The following is a 19,021-nucleotide window of genomic DNA, read 5'->3' as shown; positions in this document are numbered from 1 at the left end:
GTTCCACATTGTGACTCAAACCTTCTAAGGAAGTGTTGAGTTGCTCCCAATAGTTGTTTGGAGGAAAGTGCATCCCTTGAGGCATCTCAGGGATTTCTTGATGATGAGCTTCCTCATGCACCTCTTGAGAACCGTGAGGGGCTTCTCTTGCTTGCTCCATCCTTTTCTTGGTGATGGGCTTGTCTTCTTCAATGGAGACATCTCCTTCTATGATAACTCCAGCTGAGTAACATAGATGGCAAATAAGGTGAGGAAAAGCTAGCCGTGCCATAGGTGAGGGCTTGTCGGCTATTTTGTAGATTTCATTGGAGATGACCTCATGAACTTCTACTTCCTTTCCAATCATGATGCCATGAATCATGATGGCCCGATCCACAGTAACTTCAGACCGGTTGCTAGTAGGAATGATGGAGCGTTGAATGAACTCCAACCATCCTCTAGCTATAGGCTTGAGGTCCAGTCTTCTTAGTTGGACTGGCTTGCCTTTGGAGTCTCTCTTCCATTGAGCTCCTTCCACACAAATGTCCATAAGGACTTGGTCCAACCTTTGATCAAAGTTGACCCTTCTAGTGTAGGGGCGTTCATCACCTTGCATCATAGGCAAGTGGAATGCCAACCTTACATTTTCTGGACTGAAATCCAAGTATTTCCCCCTAACCATTGTGAGATAATTCTTTGGACTTGGGTTCATACCTTGGTCATGGTTCCTAGTGATCCATGCATTGGCATAGAACTCTTGAACCATTAAGATTCTGACTTGTTGCATGGGGTTGGTTAAGACTTCCCAACCTCTTCTTCGGACTTCATGTCGGATCTCCGGATACTCATTCTTTTTGAGCTTAAAAGGGACCTCAGGGATCACCTTCTTCTTTGCCACAACATCATAGAAGTGGTCTTGATGGCTCTTGGAGATGAATCTTTCCATCTCCCATGACTCGGAGGTGGAAGCTTTTGTCTTCCCTTTTCCTTTTCTAGAGGATACTCCAGCCTTAGGTGCCATTGGTAATGGGAAAACAAAAAAAGCTTATGCTTTTACCACACCAAACTTAAAATATTGCTCGCCCTCGAGCAATAAAAGAAAGAAGAGAAGAAGAAGAAGAAGAAGAAGAAGAAAATATGGTAGAGAGGGAGAGAGGTTGTTTCGGCTTTAGGTGAAGAAGGAGGGGTTGTGTTGTGTGAAAATGAAGTAGAAAGGAAGGGTATTTATAGGGAAAGGGGGGGGAGGTATGTTCGGCCATTTGGGTGGGAATGGGAGGGAAATTGGTTTGAATTTTTTTGAAGGTAGGTGGGGTTTATGGGGGAGAGTGGGTGGATGTGAGTGGTGAATGGGGTAATTGGGAAGAGGAATTGAGGTGATTGGTGAAAGGTGTTGGGAAGTGTGACATGGGGAAGAGTGATTTTGGATTAGGAGAGTGTGATTAGGATTAAAAGGTAAGGTGGGAATATGTTAGGTGGGGATCCTGTGGGGTCCACAGATCCTGAGGTGATCCTGTGGGGAACACAGATCCTGAGGTGTCAAGGAATTCCATCCCTGCACCAAATAGGCATGTAAAATGCCTTCGTGCATCATTCTGGCGTTTAAACGCCCATTGGTGCACATTCTGGGCGTTCAACGCCCATGTAAAGCATGTCTCTGGCGTTGAACGCCAGTTTCATGCTTGTTACTGGCGTTCAGCGCCAGTTTTTCCTCTCTGGGCACATTCCTGGCGTTCAGCGCCAGGATGTTGCTTGTTTCTGGCGTTTAGCGCCAGAATGGTGCTCTGTTCTGGCGTTGAACGCCAGCCAGATGCATCTTACTGGCGTTGAACGCCAGCCTGTGCGTCCTTCAGGGTGAAAAATTTTTTTCTTCTGTTTTTGACTCTGTTTTTAATTTTTTTGATTTTTTCGTGACTCCTCATGATCATGTACCTAATAAAACACAAAATAACAATAAAATAGAATAAAATAAGAATTAGATAAAATTGGGTTGCCTCCCAACAAGCGCTTCTTTAATGTCAATAGCTTGACAGTGGCTCTCATGGAGCCACAAGGTGATCAGGTCAATGTTGTATAGTTGTCAACACCAAACTTAGAGTTTGGATATGGGATCTTAACACCTAACTTAGAGTTTGGTTGTGGCCTCACAACACCAAACTTAGAGTTTGACTGTGGGGGCTCTTCTTGACTCTGAACTGAGAGAAGCTCTTCATGCTTACTCTCTTTTGTCACAGAGGGATGGCCATGTGCCTTAAACACAAGGTAGTCCCCATTCAATTGAAGGACTAATTCCCCTCTGTTGACATCTATCACAGCTCCTGCTGTGGCTAGGAAAGGTCTTCCAAGGATGATGCAATCATCCTCTTCCTTCCTAGTGTCTAGGATTATGAAATCAGCAGGGATGTAAAGGCCTTCAACCTTTACTAACACGTCCTCTACTATTCTATAAGCTTGTCTCAATGACTTGTCTGCCAGTTGTAATGAGAATAAGGCAGGTTGTACTTCAATGATCCCCAGCTTCTCCATTACAGAGAGTGGCATCAGATTTATTCCTGACCCCAGATCACATAGAGCCTTTTCAAAGCTCATGGTGCCTATGGTACAAGGTATTAAGAACTTGCCAGGATCTTGTTTCTTTTGAGGTAGAATTTTCCGGATCCAAGTATCCAGTTCATTAATGAGCAAGGGAGGTTCACTTTCTCAAGTCTCATTACCAAATAACTTGGCATTCAGCTTCATGATAGCTCCTAAATATTGAGCAACTTGCTCTCCAGTCACATCTTCATCCTCTTCAGAGGATGAATAGTCTTCAGAGCTCATGAATGGCAGAAGGAGATTCAATGGAATCTCTATGGTCTCTGTATGAGCCTCAGATTCCTTTGGATCCTTAATAGGAAACTCCTTCTTGCTTGAGGAACGTCCCAGGAGGTCTTCCTCACTAGGATTTTCGTCCTCCTCCTCCCTTGTGCATTCGGCCATATTGACTATGTCAATGGCTTTGCACTCTCCTTTTGGATTCTCTTCTGTATTGCTTGGGAGAATACTGGGAGGAGTTTCAATGACTTTCTTACTCAGCTGGCCCACTTGTGCCTCCAAATTTCTAATGGAGGATCTTGTTTCACTCATGAAACTGAAAGTGGCCTTTGACAGATCAGAGACTACATTGGCTAAATTAGAAGTATTTTGTTCAGAATTCTCTGTCTGTTGCTGAGAAGATGATGGATATGGCTTACTATTACTCAGCCTATTGCGTCCACCATTGTTAAAGCCTTGTTGAGGCTTTTGTTGATCCTTCCATGAGAAATTTGGATGATTTTTCCATGATGAGTTATAGGTGTTTCCATAAGGTTCACCCATGTAATTAACCTCTGCCATGGCAGGGTTCTCAGGATCATAAGCTTCTTCAGAAGCTGCCTCTCTAGTACTGTTGGATGCATGTTGCCATCCATTCAGATTTTGAGAGATCATGTTGACCTGTTGAGTCAACACTTTGTTCTGTGCCAATATGACATTCAGAGTATCAATTTCAAGAACTCCTTTCCTCTGAGGTATCCCATTGTTCACGGAATTCCTCTCAGAAGTGTACATGAACTGGTTATTTGCAACCATGTCAATGAGTTCTTGAGCCTCTTCAGGCGTTTTCTTCAGGTGAATAGATCCACCTGCAGAATGGTCCAATGACATTTTCGAAAATTCAGAGAGACCATAATAGAATATATCAAATATGGTCCATTCTGAAAACATGTCAGATGGACATCTTTTGGTCAGCTGCTTGTATCTTTCCCAGGCTTCATAGAGGGATTCACCATCTTTTTGTTTGAAGGTTTGAACATCCACTCTCAGCTTGCTCAGCTTTTGAAGAGGAAAGAATTTATCCAAGAAGGCAGTGACCAGCTTATCCCAGGAGTCCAGGCTATCCTTAGGTTGTGAATCCAACCATATTCTAGCTCTGTCTCTTACAGCAAAAGGGAAAAGCATGAGTCTGTAGACTTCAGGATCAACCCCATTCGTCTTTACAGTCTCACAGATCTGCAAGAACTCAGTTAAAAACTGGTAAGGATCTTCAGATGGAAGTCCATAAAACTTGCAGTTTTGTTGCATTAAGGCAACTAGCTGAGGTTTCAGCTCAAAGTTATTGGCTCCAATGGCAGGAATGGAGATGCTTCTTCCATCAAACTTGGACGTTGGCTTTGTGAAGTCACCAAGCATTCTCCTTGCATTATTATTATTTTCGGCTGTCATCTCCTTCTCTTGTTCGAAAAACTCTAAAAGGTTGCTTCTGGATTGTTGTAATTTAGCTTCTCTTAATTTTCTCTTCAGAGTCCTTTCAGGTTCTGGATCAATTTCAACAAGAGTGCCTTTATCCCTGTTCCTGCTCATATGAAAGAGAAGAAAACAAGAAAAGAAAGAGGAATCCTCTATGTCACAGTATAGAGATTCCTTTATGTTAGTAGAAAAAGAAGGGGTAGAAGAATGAAGAGGGGGATTCGGATTTTTGGATGAAGAGAGGTGGAGAGAAGTGTTAGTAATTAAATAATTAAATAGAAGAAGAAAAGAGAAGGGAGATTTCGAAATTAATTTTGAAAAAGGGGTTAGTAATTTTTGAAAATTAGAAATAAATTTTAATTAAAATTAAAACATTAAACAATTAGTTAATTAAAAAGAATTTTTGAAAAAGGGATGAGATATTTTCGAAAATTAGAGAGGGAAAAGTAGTTAGGTGGTTTTGAAAAAGATAAGAAACAAACAAAAAGTTAGTTAGTTGATTGAAAAAGATTTGGAATCAAAATTGAAAAAGATAAGAAGATAAGAGGTTTAGATAAGATATTTTGAAATCAAATTTTAAAAAATATAAAATTTTGAAAAGGATAAGATAAAAAGATAAGATAAAAGTTTTAAGAAAAAGATATTTTGAAAAAGATTTAATTTTTAAAATGACTTAACTAACAAGAAACTACAAGATAAGATTCTAGAATTTAAAGGTTGAACCTTTCTTAACAAGAAAGTAACAAACTTCAAATTTTTGAACCAATCACATTAATTGTTAGCTAATTTTCGAAAATATGATATAAAGATAAGAAAAAGATTTTGAAAAATAATTTTTAAAATCTTCGAAAATAAAAACAATGAAAAAGATATGATTTTTGAAAAAGATTTTGAAAAGATAAGATTTTAAAATTGAAATTTTGACTTGACTTGTAAGAAACAACTAATTTTAAAAATTTTTGACCAAGTCAACCCAAAATTTCAAAATTTTGGAGGGTAATAAGGAAAAGATATTTTTTTGATTTTTGAATTTTTAATTATGAGAGAGAAAAACAACAAAAATACTTAATGCATGAAACTTTTAGATCAAAACCATGAATGCATGCAAGAATGCTATGAATGTCAAGATGAACACCAAGAACACTTTGAAGATCATGATGAACATCAAGAACATAATTTTGGAAAAAAAATTTTTATGCAAAGAAAACATGCAAGACACCAAACTTAGAAATCTTTAATGTAGGGAAAATATGAATGCCAAGATGCACATGAAAAACAACAAACAATACAAAACAAGAAATCATCAAGATCAAACAAGAAGACTTGTCAAGAACAACTTGAAGATCATGAAGAACACTATGAATGCATGGATTTTCGAAAAAATGCAAGAAAAAAAAAATTTAAAAGCATGCAATTGACACCAAACTTAAAAATTGACTCAAGAATCAAACAAGAACACAAAATATTTTTTATTTTTATGATTTTATTAATTTTTTTGGATTTTTATTAATTTTTTTTTTCGAAAATAAAGTTAGAAAAACGAAAAAGAAAAGAAAAATTTTGAAAAAGATTTTTGAAAAGAAAATTACCTAATCTGAGCAACAAGATGAACCGTCAGTTGTTCATACTCGAACAATCCCCGGCAACGGCGCCAAAAACTTGGTGGACGAAATTGTGATCCATATTCTTTAAGTTGTACTCCTTGTAAAATTATGGAATTTGAAATTGGCACGAGTGAACACAACTCCGTTCAATTAACCAGCAAGTGTACTGGGTCGTCCAAGTAATAAACCTTACGCGAGTAAGGGTCGATCCCACAGAGATTGTTGGTATGAAGCAAGCTATGGTCACCTTGTAAATCTCAGTTAGGCAGATTAAAATTGTTTATGGTTTCGAAAATAGAAATAAGAAAATAAATGAAATAATAAAAAGGGATAGAAAACTTATGCAGATTCATTGGTGGGAATTTCAGATAAGCGAATGGAGATACTGTATGCTCAAGGACGCCTGCTATTCTCCTGCTTCAACTCAATCCTTCTTACTCCTTTCCATGGCAAGCTGTGTATAGGGGTTCACCGTTCGACGATGGCTACTTTTAATCCTCTCGGGAAAATGGTCCTCTGCGGCTGTCACTCGCATGGCTAATCGTCTGGAGGCATCACCTGGCCGAAGGCTACATCCCATCCTCGCAGTGAAAACTACGCTCACGCGCTCTGTCACAGCACGGCTAATCAATGGTTGGTTCCTGCGCCTACTGGAATAGAATCCCTTGATTCTTTTGCGTTTGTCACTAACGCCCAGCACTTGCGAGTCTGAAGCACGTCACAGTCATTCATTACCGGAATCCTACTCGGAATACCACAGACAAGGTTAGACTTTCCGGATTCCCAGGATCCTACTCAGAATACCACAGACAAGGTGAGACTTTCTGGATCCTCATAAATGCCGCCATCTATCTAACTTATACCACGAAGATTCTGTTGGAGAATCTAAAAGATACACATTCAAGCTCTGTTGCATGTAGAACGGAAGTGGTTGTCAATCACGCGCGTTCATAAGTGAGAATGATAATGAGGGTCATATAATCATCACATTCATCATGTTCTTGGGTACGAACGAATATCTTGGAATAAGAATAAGAGAGATTTGAATAAAAGAAAATAGAATTGCATTAATACTTGAGGTACAGCAGAGCTCCACACCCTTAATCTATGGTGTGCAGAAACTCCACCGTTGAAAATACATAAGTGAAAGGTTCAGGCATGGCCGAATGGCCAGCCCCTCTAAAACGTGATCAATAGCCTCTTAGGATGAAGAATAAAACAAAACTGAGACCAAAGATGTCAAATACATTAGTTAAATGTTCTATTTATAATAAACTAGCTCCTAGGGTTTACATGAGTAAGTAATTGATGCATAAATCCACTTCCGGGGCCCACTTGGTGTATGTTTGGGCTGAGCTTGATCAATCCACGAGCTGAGGCTTCTCTTGGAGTTGAACTCCAAGTTATGACGTGTTTTGGGTGTTCAACTCCGGATCATGACGTTTTTCTGGCGTTTAACTCCAGACAGCAGCATGAACTTGGCGTTCAATGCCAAGTTACGTCGTCAATTTCCGAATAAGGTATGAACTATTATATATTGCTGGAAAGCCCTGGATGTCTACTTTCCAACGCTGTTGAGAGCGCGCCAATTGGGTTTCTGTAGCTCCAGAAAATCCATTTCGAGTGCAGGGAGGTCAGAATCCAACAGCATCAGCAGTCCTTTTGTCAGCCTTTTTCAGAGTTTTGCTCAAATCCCTCAATTTCAGTCAGAATTTACCTGAAATCACAGAAAAACACACAAACTCATAGTAAAGTCCAGAAATGTGAATTTAACATAAAACTAATGAAAACATCCCTAAAAGTAGCTTGAACTTACTAAAAACTACCTAAAAACAATGCCAAAAAGCGTATAAATTATCCGCTCATCATCATGGCACGCCTGCAACCTAAGAAGGTACTATAGTTAGGGATGATAAAGGACCTTGGAACAAGGCGCACTCTTTTTCCTGAAAAGGTTTTTTAAATGAGGTGCCAAGACCAAGACCTACAAATCACCCGACTTAGGAAATTAACCTTCGCATGTATATATTTGCATTTTTTTAATAAGATCTATTCAGATTTTCTACAAACGCTCAAGCCGCATTATTCTGAAACATTCATCGCCCGATTATAAAGCTACAGATCGACAGAAAGTAAAAACCAAATTCACTGTGCGATCACGATAAAGACCAAAAATGAAAACCAAATTCATTAAAAGGTCGACCAAACGAGGGTTAAAACCCGAACTCTATGAAATTAGCAAAAATGAAAATGGAATAATGCAAGAAGTTATAGAAAGTGATCCAAATAAAGGACCTGACGAGGTCCTAATAAAATGGATTGCTATAAAATAACTTGAAGACTGGCCGGCATAAAGAAGTCGGACCAGCCACAACGACCCAAGTTATAAGTAAAGCCCTGGAAAGAGGTTTGGTCAACCCTATAAAAGAGGATTACTATAACTTAGAAGAGCCCGACATGATGAAGTCGGACTCCTACGAAAAAGTTACAAAAGGTAATCCCTGAAAGAAACCTGAATAAGGTCCAAGAAAGAGGATTACCAAGTTACTCGACAGGGCCCGACATGATGAAGTCGGCCCAAGATGTAAAGTTACAAAAGGTAATCCCTGAAAGAGACCTGAACAAAGTCCAAGAAAGAGGATTACCAAGTAACTCGACAGGGCCCGACATGATGAAGTCGGCCCAAGATGTAAAGCTACAAAAGGTAATCCCTGAAAGAGACCTGAACAAGGTCCAAGAAAAAGGATTACCAAGTAACTCGACAAGGCCCAACATGATGAAGTCGGCCCAAGATACAAAGCTACAAAAGGTAATCCTTGAAAGAGACCTGAACAAGGTCCAAGAAAGAGGATTACCAAGTAAGTCGACAAGGCCCGACATGATGAAGTCGGCCCAAGATATAAAGTTACAAAAAGGTAATCCCTGAAAGAGACCTGAATAAGGTCCAAGAAAGAGGATTACCAAGTAACTCGACAAGATCCAACATGATAAAGTTACCCCTGGAAGAGACCTAAGTAAAGTCCAAAAAGGAGGGCTACAAACAAATAACTCAGGCAAAAACCAAGTTGGAGAAATTGGCAAACTCAGTATTACAATTCCTAACGAAAACCTGAATGAAAGTTTAAGATTGTGGAAAGCAGCGTCAGGCAAAAGAATCAAGCCAATCATCCCAATACTCTCAAAGACTACGAAGACACCAAGACAAGCGCAAACAGATATGATATAAAAACAGGAAGTCATAATAATAGCCAGCGTCAGAGGCCAACATATGCAGCCCACAAAGCCGGAAAACTATTTTGTTTACCAAAATAAATTTGCTAAAACCAGCAACTAAAAAGGTGTCAAAAGTCAACAAAATAAGAGTTCAAACGCCCACAAACCGGGCTATCTACACAAAGTAATTACAGAAATCAATCAAGCACCCGAAGGCTTCTCGGCAGCATCAGCATGTGGTGAAGGAGGGCGAGTCTGAAGAGGCACTGCGTCCACTGTCCCGTCATCCCGATTTAATATTTGGCAATCAGGATCGGCTACGGAACAAGCAGGAGTTGAAGAAGCCAACACGACAGAAGCTTTGGCGACAGGCTCAGAGGGAGGCTCAACATCATCATCATTAGGGTCCTCGGGAACGATCTTGCCATCCTTCACAATATTATCCAAACTAAATAAAGCAAGGTCGGCCTCCGGGGCAATAATCCGAACCTGCTCCTTCAGATTCTCATAAGCAACAGTTACGCTGCCCACAAGGTGACCCTGGAGCTCGAAATAATCAACCCGGGCCGACTCTAACTCCTCCCGAAGACGCATCACTTCCCGGTAGGACGTGACATAGCTTTCTTTGTGCTTCAATGCCACATCCTCAACCAAGCGCACAGAGGCCGCCACGGCAAGAGAGCTGGCCTTCTCCCTTTCCAGCTCCTTCTTCAGTTTAGTCACCTCCGCTTCAAACTCCTCCTTTAGACCCTTCATCCGATCAAACTCTTGCTTAGCTTCCTCCACAAAGGCTTTGGTAGCATATAGAGGCAGATTTTGGGCAGTTCGATACAGAGCAGCTCCCATATGAGCCATCTTAACACTACTCCGAGTTATAAAATCTAAGTGATGAAGGAGAGATACATCATTGATGAGCGGATAATTTATACGCTTTTTGGCATTGTTTTTAGGTAGTTTTTAGTAGGATCTAACTACTTTTAGGGATGTTTTTATTGGTTTTTATGCAAAATTCACATTTCTGGACTTTACTATGAGTTTGTGTGTTTTTCTGTGATTTTAGGTATTTTCTGGCTGAAATTGAGGGACTTGAGCAAAAGTCTGATAGGAGGCTGACAAAGGACTGCTGATGTTGTTGGAATCTGACCTTCCTGCACTCGAAATCGATTTTCTGGAGCTACAGAACTCCAAATGGCGCGCCCTTAACGGCGTTGGAAAGTAGACATCCAGAGCTTTCCAGAAATATATAATAGTCCATACTTTATTAGAATCAAGACGACGCAAACTGGCATTTAACGCCAGTTCCATGGTGCATTCTGGAGTAAAACGCCAAAAACACGTCACAAACCAGTGTTAAACGCCAAAAACATGTTACAACTTGGCGTTTAACTCCAAGAGAAGCCTCTGCACGTGTAAAGCTGAAGCTCAGTCCAAGCACACACCAAAGTGGGCCCCGGAAGTGGATTTCTGCATTTAGACTTATTTCTGTAAACCCTAGTAACTAGTCTAGTATAAATAGGACATTTTACTATTGTATTAGACATCTTTGGATTATTTTTGGATTACCTTATGATCATTTGATCACGTTCATGGGGGCTAGCCATTCGGCCATGCCTGGACCATCACTTATGTATTTTCAACGGTGGAGTTTCTACACACCATAGATTAAGGGTGTGGAGCTCTGCTGTACCTCGAGTTTTAATGCAAAGTACTACTATTTTCTATTCAATTCATGCTTATTCTTATTCTAAGATATTCGTTGCACTCCAACATGATGAATGTGATGATTCATGACACTCATCATCATTCTCACCTATGAACACGTGATTGACAACCACTTCCGTTCTACTTTAGACCGAATGAATATCTCTTGGATTCCTTAATCAGAATCTTCGTGGTATAAGCTAGAATTATTGGCGGCAATTCTTGAGAATCTGGAAAGTCTAAACCTTGTCTGTGGTATTCCGAGTAGGATTCAGGGATTGAATGACTGTGACGAGCTTCAAACTTGCGATTGTTGGGCGTGGTGACAGATGCAAAAGAATCAACGGATTCTATTCTGACATGATCGAGGACCGACAGATGATTAGCCGTGCTGTGACAAGAGCATTTGGACCATTTTCACTGAGAGGATGGGATGTAGCCATTGACAATGGTGATGCCCTACATACAGCTTGCCATGGAAGGGAGTATGAAGAATTGAAGGAAGGCAGTACGAAAGCAGAGATTCAACAGGGACAAAGCATCTCCATACACTTGTCTGAAATTCCTACCAATGAATTACGTAAGTATCTCTATCTTTATTTTATGCTTTATTTGTTATTAATTTCGAAAACTCCATAACCATTTATTAATCCGCCTAACTGAGATTTACAAGATGACCATCGCTTGCTTCATACCAACAATCTTCGTGGGATCGACCTTTACTCACGTAAGGTTTATTACTTGGACGACCCAGTGCACTTGCTGGTTAGTTGTGCGAAGTTGTGAAGAATGTGAGTGAACCATGGTAGTGTGCACCAAGTCTTTGGAGCCATTGCTAAGAATTGTTCAAGTTATGAAAAGAGTGAATCACAATTTTGCCTATCAAGTTTTTGGCGCCGTTGCCGGGGATTGTTCGAGTTTGAAGCCAGCGATTATTCAAGATTCCGGCAACAACACCAAGTTTTTGGCGCCGTTACCGGGGATTGTTCGAGTTTGGACAACTGACGATTCATCTTGTTGCTCAGATTAGGTAATTTTCTTTTCAAAAAGTTTTCAAAAATCTTTCAAAATTTTTCTTTGTTTTCGTTTTTCCAAAAAAATAATTTTCGAAAAAAAAAACAAAAAAATTAATAAAATCATAAAATCAAAAATATTTTGTGTTTCTTGTTTGAGTCTAGTGTCAATTTTTAAGTTTGGTGTCAATTGCATGTTTTTAAAATTTATGCATTTTTCGAAAACTCATGCATGGTGTTCCTCATTATCTTCAAGTTGTTCTTGGTAAGTCTTCTTGTTTGATCTTGATATTTTCTTGTTTTGTGTCTTTTGTTGTTTTTCATATGCATTTTTGCATTCATAGTGTCTAAGCATGAAAAATTTTCTAAGTTTGGTGTCTTGCATGTTTTCTTTTCTTGAAAATTTTCAAAAATAAATCTTGATGTTCATCTTGATCTTCAAAGTGTTCTTGGTGTTCATCTTGACCTTCATAGTGTTCTTGCATGCATCATGTGTTTTGATTCATAATTTTCATGTTGTGAGTCATTTTTTGTGTTTTTCTCTCTCCTCATTAAAAATTCAAAAATAAAAAAAATATATATATATATATATATATCTTTTCCTTATTTTGCTCATAATTTTCGAAAATTTGAGTTGACTTAGTCAAAATTTTTTAAAACTTAGCTATTTCTTACAAGTCAAGTCAAATTTTCAATTTTAAAAAAAAATATCTTATCTTTTCAAAATCTTTTTCAAAAATCAAATCTTTTTCATTTTTATTTTATGATTTTCGAAAATTTAAAAATATTTTTCAAAATCTTTTTCTTATCTTTATATCATAATTTTCAAAAACTTTACTAACAATTAATGTGATTGATTCAAAAATTTGAAGTTTGTTACTTTCTTGTTAAGGTTCAATCTTTAAATTCTGGAATCATATCTTTTAGTTTCTTGTTAGTCAAGTAATCAAATTTTAATTTTAAAAATATCTTTTCAAAATATCTTTTTCAAATCATATCTTTTTCAAAATTGATTTCAAAAATCTTTTCTAACTTCTTATCTTTTCAAAATTGATTTTCAAATCTTTTTCAACTAACTAATTGACTTTTTGTTTTTTTCTTATCTTTTTCAAAACCATCTAACTACTTTTCTCTCTCTAATTTTAGAAAATTACCTCCCTCTTTTTCAAAATTCTTTTAATTAACTAATTATTTTAAATTTAAATTTAAATTTTATTTCTTATCTTAATTTTTGAAAATCACTAACCCCTTTTTCAAAATTTATTTTTGAAATTCTCTCTCTCTCATCTCTTTGCTATTTATTTATTCATTTACTAACACTTCTCTTCATCTAAAAATTCGAACCCTCTCCTCTCTCTGAGTTCGAATTTTCCTCTTCTCCTTCTTCTATTCTTTTCTTCTTCTACTAACATAAAGGAATCTCTCTACTGTGGTAAAGAGGATCCCTATTATTATTTTCTGTTCCCTTCTTTTTTTTATATGAGCAGGAGCAAGGACAATAATATTCTTGTTGTAGCAGATCCTGAACCTGAAAGGACTCTGAAGAGGAAACTAAGAGAAGTTAAATTACAACAATCCAGAGACAACCTTACAGAAATTTTTGAAAAGGAATAGGAGATGGCATCCAAAAATAATAATGCAAGGAGGATGCTTGGTGACTATACTACACCTACTTCCAAAGTTGATGGAAGAAGCATCTCAATCCCTTCCATTGGAGCAAACAATTTTGAGCTGAAGCCTCAACTAGTTGCTCTAATGCAACAGAACTGCAAGTTTTATGGACTTCCATCAGAAGATCCCTACCAATTTTTAACTGAGTTCATGCAGATCTGTGAGACTGTTAAGACTAATGGAGTAGATCCTGAAGTCTACAGGCTCATGATTTTCTCTTTTGCTATAAGAGACAGAGCTAGAACATGTTGGACTCACAACCTAAGGATTGCATGGACTCCTGGGATAAGCTGGTCACGACCTTCTTGGCTAAGTTCTTTCCTCCTCAAAAGCTGAGCAAGCTTAGAGTGGATGTTCAGGCCTTCAAACAGAAAGATGGTGAATCCCTCTATGAAGCTTGGGAAAGATACAAGCAGATGACCAAGAGGTGTCCTTTTGACATGCTTTCAGAATGGACCATTTTGGATATATTCTATTATGGTCTATCTGAGTTCTCAAGAACTCATTGACATGGTTGCAAATAACCAATTCATGTACACCTCTGAGAGGAATCCTGTGAGTAATGGGATGCCTCAGAAGAGGGGAGTTCTTAAAATTGATGCTCTGAATGCCATATTGGCTCAGAACAAAATGTTGACTCAGCAAGTCAACATGATTTCTTAAAGTCTGAATGGATGACAAAATGCATACAACAGTACTAAAGAGGCATCTTCTGAAGAAGAAGCTTATGATCCTGAGAACCCTGCAATGGCAGAGGTAAATTACATGGGTGAACCTTATGAAAACACTTATAATTCCTCATGGAGAAATCATCCAAATTTCTCATGGAAGGATCAACAAAAGCCTCAACAAGGCTTTAATAATGGTGAAAGAAACAGGCTTAGCAATACCAAGTAATGAGCGGATAATTTGTATGCTTTTTGGCATTGTTTTTAGTATGTTTTTAGTATCTTTTAGTTAGTTTTTAGTATATTTCTATTAGTTTTTAATTAAAATTCACTTTTCTGGACTTTACTATGAGTTTGTGTGTTTTTCTGTGATTTTAGGTATTTTCTGACTGAAATTGAGGGTCCTGAGCAAAAATCTGATCCAGAGACTGAAAAGGACTGCAGATGCTGTTGGATTCTGACCTCCCTGCACTCGAAGAGGATTTTCTGGAGCTACCGAAGCCCAATTGGCGCGCTCTCAACGGCATTGGAAAGTAGACATCCTGGGCTTTCCAGCAATATATAATAGTCCATACTTTGCCCAAGATTTGATGGCCCAAACCGGCGCTCAAAGTCACCTACAGAAATTCCAGCGTTAAACGCCGGAACTGGCATAAAATTTGGAGTTAAACGCCCAAACTGGCATGAAAGCTGGCGTTTAACTCCAGAAAAGGTCTCTACATGAAATTCCTTCATTGCTCAGCCCAAGCACACACCAAGTGGGCCCGGAAGTGGATTTTTCTGTCATTTACTCATTTCTGTAAACCTTAGGATACTAGCTTTTACTACTTATAGGATCTTTTGACATTGTATCCGTACCTTATGACCTCATAACATTTTGTACACGTTTCTTTCCACAGTATGAGCCTCTAAACCCCATGGTTGGGGGTGAGGAGCTCTGCTGTGTCTTGATGGATTAATGCAATTACTACTGTTTCTTATTCAATCATGCTTGCTTCCATTCTAAGATAACACTTGTTCTTAATCCGGATGAATGTGATGATCCGTGACAATCATCACCATTCTCAACTATGAACACGTGCCTGACAACCATCTCTGTTCTATCTTAGATTGAGTAGTTATCTCTTGGGTTCTTTAATCGGAATCTTCGTGGTATAGGCAGGACCTGATGGCAGCATTCAAGAGAATCCGGAAGGTCTAAACCTTGTCTGTGGTATTCTGAGTAGGATTCAATGATTGAATGACTGTGACGTGCTTCAAACCTGTAACCTACTGGGCGTTAGTGACAGACGCAAAAGAGGGATTCTATTCCGGTAGGGGAGGGAACCAAACTGGTGATTGGCAGTACTGTGACAGAGTGCGTGCATTAGCTTTCACTGCGAGGATGGGAGGTAGCCATTGACAACGGTGAAACCCTACATGATCTTGCCATGGAAGGAGACTTGCGTGTTTGATGAAGAAGACAGTAGGAAAGCAGAGATTCAGAAGATGGAGCATCTCCAAAACCCCAACCTATTCTCCATTACTGCAAAACAAGTAACCATTTCATGTTCTTCTGCTTTTCACAATCAATCCTGATAATTTCTGATATCCTGACTAAGATTTACAAGATAACCATAGCTTGCTTCAAGCCGACAATCTCCGTGGGATCGACCCTTGCTCACGCAAGGTATTACTTGGACGACCCAGTGCACTTGCTGGTTAGTTGTGCGGGATTGCAAAAGTGTTATTGCAATTTCGTGCACCAAGTTTTTGGCGCCGTTGCCGGGGATTGTTCGAGTTTGGACAACTGACGGCTTATCTTGTTGCTTAGATTAGGACTGTTTTATTTTTGTTGGTTTAGAGTCTTTTAGTTGAGTCTAGTTTCATATTCTAAGTTTGGTGTCAATTGCATGCTTTTGTTTTTCTTTTAAATTTTCGTCTTTGCATGTTCTTAGTCCCTTTTTGATTCATAAAAATTCTAAGTTTGGTGTCCTCTTTGTGTTTTTCTCTTAAAATTTTCGAAAATTTAGTGTTTGATTTCTAAAAATTTTAAGTTTGGTGTCTTTTTGTGTTTTTCTCTTTCCTCTTTTTAAAAATCAAATCTTTTTTTTCATAAAAATTTTTCAATCATATCTTCTTAATTGCTGTTTTCAAAATCTTTTTTTTTTACTAATTGATTCAGTTCTCAAATTGCTTTGATCTCATTTTCTGGTGGACGAAATTGTGATCACTTGTTATTTGTTTATAAAGGATGTATACTCTTATGGCACTGTTTATTTTCTTCACAACTCCGTTCAACTAACCAGCAAGTGTACTGGGTCGTCCAAGTAATAACCTTACGTGAGTAAGGGTCGAATCCACAGAGATTGTTGGTATGAAGCAAGCTATGGTCACCTTGCAAATCTCAGTTAGGCGAATTGAACATTTGTAATAGTGATAATTGGATTGTTCTAATAAAAAGGAATAATAAAAGGGATAGAGATACTTATGCAGATTCATTGGTAGGAATTTCAGATAAGCGGAATGAAGATGCTGTAGAGCTCTCGGACGCCTGCTATCCCATTGCTTCTACTCAATCCTTCTTACTCCTCTCCATGGCAAGCTTTGTATAGGGGTTCACTATCAGCTGTGGCTACTTTCATTCCTCTCGGGGAAATAACCTGCACGGCTGTCACTCGCACAGCTAACCAGTCTGGAGGCATCACCCATGGTTGATAGCTACATCCCATCCTCGCAGTGAAAGCTAATGCACGCACTCTGTCACAGTACGGCCAATCACCGGTTGGTTCCCTCCCCTACTGGAATAGAATCCCTCTTTTGCGTTTGTCACTAACGCCCAGCAGGTTAAAGTTTGAAGCACGTCACAGTCATTCATGAACGGAATCCTACTCGGAACACCACAGACAAGGTGAGACTTTCCGGATTCCCAGGATCCTACTCGGAACACCACAGACAAGGTTGGACTTTCCGGATCCAGATGAATGCCGCCATCTATCTAGCTTATACCACGAAGATTCTGTTGGGGAATCTAAGAGATATACATTCAAGCCTTGTTACACGCAGAACGGAAGTGGTTGTCAATCACGCGCGTTCATAAGTGAGAATGATGATGAGGGTTATTAGCTCATCACATTCATCATGTTCTTGAGTACGAATGAATATCTTGGAATAAGAATAAGATAGAGAATTGAATAAAAGAAAATAGAACTTCATTAATCTTTGAGGTACAGCAGAGCTCCACACCCTTAATCTATGGTGTGCAGAAACTCCACCGTTGAAAATACATAAGCAAAGGGTTCAGGCATGGCCGAATGGCCAGCCCCCTAAAACGTGATCAATGATCTCCTAAGATGAAGAATAAAATAAAACTGAGATCAAAAGATGATTGATACATTAGTAAATCATCCTATTTATAATAAACTAGCTCCTAGGGTTTACATGAGTAAGTAATTGATGCATAAATCCACTTCCGGGGCCCACTTGGTGTGTGCTTGGGCTGAGCTTGATTTATCCACGAGTAGAGGCTCCTCTTGGAGTTGAATTTCGAGTTATGATGTGCTTTGGGCGTTCAACTCCGGATTATGACGTTTTTCTGGCGTTTAACTCCAGAAAGGAGCGTGTACTTGGCATTCAACGCCAGTTTGCGTCGTCATTCTTCGAATAAAGTATGGACTATTATATATTGCTGGAAATCCCTGGATGTCTACTTTCCAACGCCGTTGAGAGCGCGCCAATTGGAGTTTTGTAGCTCCAGAAAATCCATTTCGAGTGCAGGGAGGTCAGAATCCAACAGCATCAGCAGTCCTTTTGTCAGCCTTTTTCAGAGTTTTGCTCAAATCCCTCAATTTCAGTCAGAATTTACCTGAAATCACAGAAAAACACACAAACTCATAGTAAAGTCCAGAAATGTGAATTTAACATAAAAACTAATGAAAACATCCCTAAAAGTAGCTCAAACTTACTAAAAACTATATAAAAACAATGCCAAAAAGCGTATAAATTATCCGCTCATCACAACACCAAACTTAAATTGTTGCTTGTCCCCAAGCAACTGAAAATCAATAGGATAAAAAGAAGAGAATATACTATAAAGTCCAAAATATCAATGAATATTAATTTAATTACATGAGCGGGACTTGTAGCTTTTTGCTTCTGAACAGTTTTGGCATCTCACTTTTTCCTTTGAAGTTCAGAGTGATTGGCATCTTTAGGAACTTAGAATTTCAGATAGTGTTATTGACTTTCCTAGTTAAGCATGTTGATTCTTGAACACAGCTACTTTGAGTCTTGGCCGTGGCCCTAAGCACTTTGTCTTCCAGTATTACCACCGGATACACAAATGCCACAGACACATAACTGGGTGAACCTTTTCAGATTGTGACTCAGCTTTGCTAGAGTCCCCAGTTAGTGGTGTCCAGAGCTCTTAAGCACACTCTTTTGCCTTGGATCACGACTTTAACCACTCAGTCTCAAGCTTTTCACTTGGACCTTCATGACACAAGCACATGGTTAGGGACAGCTTGGTTTAGCCGCTTAGGCCTGGATTTAATTTCCTTGGGCCCTCCTATCCATTGATGCTCAAAGCCTTGGATCCTTTTTACCCTTGCCTTTTGGTTTTAAGGGCTATTGGCTTTTTCTACTGCTTTTTCTTTTTCTATATACTCTTTTTAGATCCCATTTTTTTTTTTCACTGCTTTTTCTTGCTTCAAGAATCAATTTCATGAATTTTTCAGATCATCAATAACATCTCTCTTTGTTCATCATTCTTTCAAGAACCAACAATTTTAACACTCATAAACAACAAGATCCAAAGACATATGCACTGTTCATTCATTCATTCAGAAAACAAAGCATTGTCACCACATCAAAATAATTAAACTAAATTCAATAATAATTTCGAAAATTATGTACTTCTTGTTCTTTTGAA

General features: G+C 38.7%; 1 non-coding gene across 1 annotated transcript; it reads right to left on the bottom strand.

Moving 5' to 3' along the window:
• Positions 1-13,782: 13,782 nt before the first annotated feature.
• Positions 13,783-13,890, bottom strand: LOC130964943 (small nucleolar RNA R71). Its single transcript, XR_009081006.1, has one exon. It is a non-coding gene; the product is annotated as a small nucleolar RNA R71 (small nucleolar RNA).
• Between the last annotated feature and the right edge of the window lie 5,131 nt (positions 13,891-19,021).

The sequence above is a fragment of the Arachis stenosperma genome, chromosome 2, assembly GCF_014773155.1.
Source record: "Arachis stenosperma cultivar V10309 chromosome 2, arast.V10309.gnm1.PFL2, whole genome shotgun sequence".
NCBI classification, from domain to species: Eukaryota; Viridiplantae; Streptophyta; class Magnoliopsida; order Fabales; family Fabaceae; genus Arachis; species Arachis stenosperma.
This window is presented reverse-complemented; position numbering and strand designations above follow the sequence as displayed.